Source organism: Dunckerocampus dactyliophorus, chromosome 20 (assembly GCF_027744805.1).
Source record: "Dunckerocampus dactyliophorus isolate RoL2022-P2 chromosome 20, RoL_Ddac_1.1, whole genome shotgun sequence".
NCBI classification, from domain to species: domain Eukaryota; kingdom Metazoa; phylum Chordata; class Actinopteri; order Syngnathiformes; family Syngnathidae; genus Dunckerocampus; species Dunckerocampus dactyliophorus.
This window is the reverse complement of record NC_072838.1, coordinates 9,415,172-9,421,701: the sequence shown is the minus strand read 5'-3', so window position 1 is coordinate 9,421,701 and position 6,530 is coordinate 9,415,172.

Sequence of the window (6,530 nt, the reverse complement as noted above, 5' to 3'; positions counted from 1 at the left end):
TCACGGTCAGTTCTGAAAGCAAACAATCACGATAAACGAGGGATTACTGTTTAACTAAATAATAATGTAACCAGTACAAAATCAAATCCACAACATTAAAATCTGAAATTGTCATAATATTGCAGGGAATGTGCTTGAGCTGGTTGTGTCGTAATGTTGATAATGATGAATTGTTGTGTTGATATTACGGACAGCACTACAGGCAAATGTGTGTGCGGTCGACAATAAATTAAAAAAAAAAACTTTTACAATAGCCCCTTCCAGCACTTGATGCAGGTGGCTGAGTCTGCATTCACTTACCGAAATGAGGCACTGACAGCTTTTTATTTTTATCTGGTTGCTATTATTAACATTGGCACCAGTGCCATTATGAAACTGAGTGTCTGTAAACGTCGCTACACTCAGACTTGGTGAAGTTTTCAAACATTCCAAATTCATGCTGCACCTGCCAAATGAATTAGGACCAAACAATGTGGTATTGTTCATTTGTAATGTTCGGACACATCATGAGAACTATACATTTGGTTTGCTTACGGTTTGTGTTTACGTTTAATATATTAACTCATTTAATCCCTGCCTTTTTTCAAAAGACAACCCCTTCACTACTGGCCGTTTTAGACTATTTTGACTGATCTTTCAAGGCACACACAATACTGTGTTCTATGGCTATACAAACATGGAGCCTACCGAAAGAAAGACGAGACTCCCATCTTTCGTCATCTTTCTACCTTTTTCCGTTATTTGGTAACCAGCGGTAGAACGTAGGCAAGTTTCAGGAAAATGTCAGTTGTTGCCTTGAAAAGGAACAAAACAAGCTTTTTGTGAAAGCATAACTTTCACTTTTGAGTTGTGACAGCTCAAATATCTAAACATCTATACTACAACATAAACAACACAAAAGTTGTTGTTTTGGTTTTTTTGATGAATAATTTATTTGATTAATAATTTATTTACAAATACAACACTAGGAACTATTTACAATTTTCATATTTGGAACTCAACTATGTGTGTGCACACTCCTGCGAACACGTGTTGTTTTTTAATTTTACAAATATTTCAACTGTCTAATTGTCATTTTTTTCATAACACAGACTTTATTCCCAATTTTACAAAAATTGCAACTTTTTAGTCTTTGTTTTGTTACTAATATTTTTTTCCCTCACAGTATTATGATGTTATGCTCGTTTTTTTATATTAATATTTTGACTTTATACATTTTTCATATTTATTTTTAAAATTTCTGATTTAAAAAATTAAAAAAAAAATCAGCCCCGAGCCATACTTTGGACACCCCTGGTCTACATCAATGAACATCTGACAAAACGCAAGGCTGACAAGAAAGCATGCAACATAAGGAAGCGGGGTAAAATTCAAGACACTTGCAGCTTCAACTGCAAAATTGTCATCAAGTTAAGACGCCAAAGTACTTTTTGTCAAATACATCAAGGAACCGGACAAATATGGCAGATGACATCATCTCGACTGCAAGGAAATAAGACAACTGAACATTTAACGTTACTTTTACCTTCATTGAAGATGTGATTGTTGTCAAAGACAAGATGTGGTAGCGAGATCAACACGGACATCAACTTCGTGTTTTGCTATGAGTTATTTGTTGAATACAATAATGTTTCTCACCTTCTTTATCAAAATGCTGGCAGGTGCAACCTCATTTGGCAGCGTGATGGGTTATTTTTCAGCAGTGATCCAAAGAAAAGCTGAGACTTGAGGGAGAAACACTACCGAATTCAAGAAACAACGCATGGCAAAACCGTTAAATGTTCATTCATCCATTTCATTTATCATTTATATATATATTTATATGCATTTTGAATGTTTCTGCATGTGAAACAATAATTGTAAAATTCTAACAATGTTTTTATTGTTCACATTTTGGACTTTCTAGAAGTGATTCATTGGATTTTCATTATTTCTTATGGCCAAAATTGGTGAGAGTAAGTTTCGGTTGGAATCGGACCTTCTGGAAGAGATCGATGCTTACCAAGCTTCCACTGTACTTTGTTCTTTGTTGTGTCAAAACCAAATGAGCAAAATGGCTGTGTGTGTGCGCAAAACACATGGATCCCGAGGCAACATGCATCATTTTGAAGATCCCATTCATGTTTAAGGGAGCACAAATTCAGTCTATTATGTCTCATACCAAAATGGTTGATATACAATTGTGTTAAAATGCCCTCTGAAACATCAATTCTATTGTCTTCTGTACCTTTTTAAAATGGCAAAGTTGTTAAAATTACCATGAACCTGCTTTTTGTGATGCACACATGAAATTCTATGATGGGGTGGACAATAAATTACTGACTTCATGCTCTCAATATCTATTTGTTCAATATAATTATCGTGATTACGTATTTAGTTTTCCATCAATGCTGTGAGAAACTCTAGGAAGGGTATTGATAAGTTCAGCAGCCATAGAAAATTAACGCAGAACTTGCTCAGTAGCATTATGTGGGACACATAAACTAACTTGGTGTTGTTTCAGTTTTGTTTTTGTTTCCTTCACATGTTCTTATGTTTCAAACCCTCCGCCTGTGTGAGTTGTTTTTTCTTCTGTCTTCTTGGCCCATGTGACACAATGACAATGAGGTGATAGACACTGACCTTACCGTCATCTCTGCTTTAAACACCGGGACACAGATTCCCAAATGCGTCTGCACATCGTTCAATGATTCTCTTTAGGCTTGAAGCACAAGTGAAAAGGCTCCTCAGTTATGTGCCAGGTGCGGCCTTTTCTTCTTCTACAAATATCTATCTGTATCTAGTTTCAAACAGCATTCCAATGTATAACAACTCATCTGAAAAAAGTATGTATTGCAAGCGTACGTTACAGCGGCAGTCCTCAAACTTCCTGGGCCCACAGGCCGGATCATGTGTTAACTTAATCAGTCTGTTGTCATTTACTGATATATAAAACAAAGACAAACAAATTGAAAACACAAAATGACTCCCATCGGTATGATAACAGCATGGTTTGATGTGGCCATTGGGAATATCACTAACCACTAAGACTGGCTAAGCACAAAGACCAAGCGGAAAACGGCCGCTCAAGTTGAAGCCTGTTCCCCTTCAGTTCGCCCATAATACATAGCAAACATGGTGTGGTGTGTTATAACTATATCTAGTTATCTGAAGTATTGAGGTATTTTCTTCTGCTTATCAAAGGTCAGGTCGTGGAGCAGCAACCTAAGCAGAGAAGTCCAGACTTCCCTCTACCCGGCTACTTCAGCCAACTCTTCCCGGCGGATCCTGAGGCATTCCCAGGCCAGTTGAGAGACATATTCTCTCCAACGTATCCTAGGTCTTCCACGAGGCCTCCTACTGGTCGGACATGCCCTGAACACCTCCCCAGGGAGGCGTCAGGGAGGCATTCTGACCAGATGCCCGAGTCACCTCATCTGGCTCCTCTCAATGCTGAGGAGTAGCGGTTCTACTCCAAGTTTCTCCAGGATGACAGTGCTTCTCACCTTCTATCTAAGGGAGAGCCCAGCCACCCTATGGAGAAAACTCATTTTGGCCACTTGTACCCGCGGTCTTGTCCTTTCGGTCACTACCCAAAGTTCAGGACCATAGGTGAGGGTGGGAACGTAGATCGGCTGGTAAATTGAGAACTTTCCTTTTCGGATCAGCTTCCTCTTCACCACAACGGACAGATGCAGAGTTTGCATCACTGCAGATGCCGCACCAATCCGCCTGTCAATCTCACGTTCCATACTTATCCACAGTTCCAAGACCAGGACAAAAACCACACTACTCCTCCTGAATCCGAGGTTCAACTATCCGGCCGATTCTCCCCTCCAGGACCCTTGAATAGACCTTATCAGGAAGGCTGAGAAGTGTGATCTCACGATTGTTGGAAAAAGGTTTTGTGGCTCCAAGTGGGTTCTAATTTGGTGGAAACAGGCCCAAATGTCTCTTTTTGATGCTAATTGTTGCCACCCCCTGCACTAAACATGACGTGGGCCCAAGCACGGTGCCATTGGTCTAGTGTGCCTACACCCTTAATTTTGCCGATACAGTATTTGGGTTGTGACTTCTTCACCAAAGCCACTTGTGTGAATGGACCACAACATAATGAGACCATCAGTGTGCGTCTAGGATTATTGTCCCTAAAGATGTAAAACTGTGAGAGCAGAAAAAACAGGACCAAAACTGAGTTCCAGACGTGTAATCTGTCTAATCCACAAAGCTGTGAAAACGACTGGAGGGAGGGAAGGCGGGGAAAAACATTAGACAGGGAGTTAGTAAGAGGGCTAATTTCAAACTAATTTAGCTAAGGTGATTAAGTGAGACTGGCTTGATGATAAAATAGGCAGTAAGAAGGCAGCATTTGACCCTGTGTTAGTGTATTTACCTCTCTGTCTCATTCACTGCTTTACAATTTCATTTGCCAGAGCACTCATTTACTCCTAGTATATTTATAGAACTAAATATACATACTAAGTATTTTTAAAACATTGTGTAATTGTAATGTTTTAATGTAATTCTTAAAAAAAAGAAAGTTAAAGGCACGTTAAGAGATAAATATTAGGTGCCAAAATATTCATATTATTCATATTCACTCTTTCACTACAGTACATATTTGATACCAGTGCTAAATCTGATATTGTGGTCTTATTGAGTGCAATTTTGATATTTAATTCTAATTCATGCTTTATTTTTGTACATGCAGTTATCATGGTTTTCCTCATTTTTTTGATAAAATGCCTAAATTCCTCTAAAATGCACTTTGGATGCCTTTTAAGGTTTCATAAGATGACATAGGCGACTTTGAAAACAAATCCATTTGCTGGGTTTGACTTAAAGGGATAGTTCGGATTTTTTGTTGTATGTTTTGTTGTATGACATCCCCATCTGCATTGTAGTCCATTAACGCCGACTTACGTCTCCGTGATGAAGAACATAGTTCCTCTTAGTTGCTGGGAACAATTAAGTCAAGACTTTGGCTTCTCAAAACAATATACGTCCAAAAGGTTAGTACATTTGCGTCACAAAAATGACTTCTCAAAAAAAAATCAGACCTCACTAAACACCTGCCTTTGTAGATGTTTTCTTTTGAACGCATATTGTTTTTGGAAGCCAAACTCTTGACTTAATTGCCCCCAGCAACTAGGCAGAAGTACGTTCTTCATCACGGAAATCTGACCAGAACTGGACTTAGGAGATCAAGTGGGGGGTAGGTCACTGTTATTGGACTACAATGCAGATGGGGATGTCATACAACTTCATGTCCACAAACCCAAACAATCCCTTTGAATAAAAGTCTAAAAAACATAATAAAATTCAGATTTAAAAATATATATATAGAAGTGTCCAGAATCATATAAAACAATGCAAAAGCATTCCTCAAAATTGTCAGGGATATAATTTTCAAAATGTAAAAAAATATGAAAATGCTGAATGTAAAAAAACTAATTGAAAATTTTATATAGGGTATGAATCATTTTTTTAGATGTTTTTCCAGAGCTTGCCATCCAAATATGATGTGGAAAGGCTAGCATCTTTGAAAAGAAAGGAAAAAGTTGGTTAAGTCAATCATGGACAATAGCCGTGGCGATTACCTAACCACTGTATGGCAGCAAGTGCTTTAATTGGCATCCAAGTTTGCAGAGGAAGCCTAATCTCAGGGGCGGTTGGGGATGAAAGTGGACCAGGCCAAGCCACAGGCAGATGGACTGTTATGGAAGCAGATCTTTGGGGCCTCAGACAGCCTGAGCCATTGCTGAGCTTTCCAGCAGTAATGTGCTGGTTGGCTGGGCCCCTACAGTGCCTGCATGGCTTTGACCCGGCCTGCATGGCGTGCTGTGCATATGGGCCCCTAATTGGCTGGAGAGACCAAGGTAGTTTACTAGTCTGCGGAGACCGAGAGATTAGATTAGCTATGTCAGATTACAACAAGAGCACAGTCAGACAGTGTCATCCCACAACCATGCAGCCCCAGACTCACCCACTGTGATAGAGAGACAGAAGAGATAGGGTGTCGGGGGACTACAAAAACAACAACATTAAGGAAATGACTTGCAAAGAAGTTCCAGTTACATGAGATAAGAAATAAAATGATCCATTAAGGGATGAAATGGGATCTCCAGTACTCTAAACATTGTGGATTGGCAACATATAGTTTAAATAAATACTAGACAAATATAAAGCCACACAAACACACACACACACACACACACAAATGAACAACATCATGCACTCCGAACGCCACCTCTCAACAGATGGTGCTGCTTCTGAACCGGATAATCCGTTATTGTTCTGCATATTTTTGATTATGGTGCTGGTTGTCATTTCAAGACCATACACAAATCACATCCTAACCTTAGCTTGATCCGGGTTTTACGGCTGCTCTCAAGCTAATATCTTTGGCTCGAGGCCTAAATCTGCATTGTACTATAGATGAGAGTTTTATAGTCCATAAGCTTCTCATTTGAGAAATTGACAGTCGAAAGATTTGTTTTATTTAGAGAGCATCTAAAAGAGGATTGGGGAAGATTTGAAATGTGTTTACC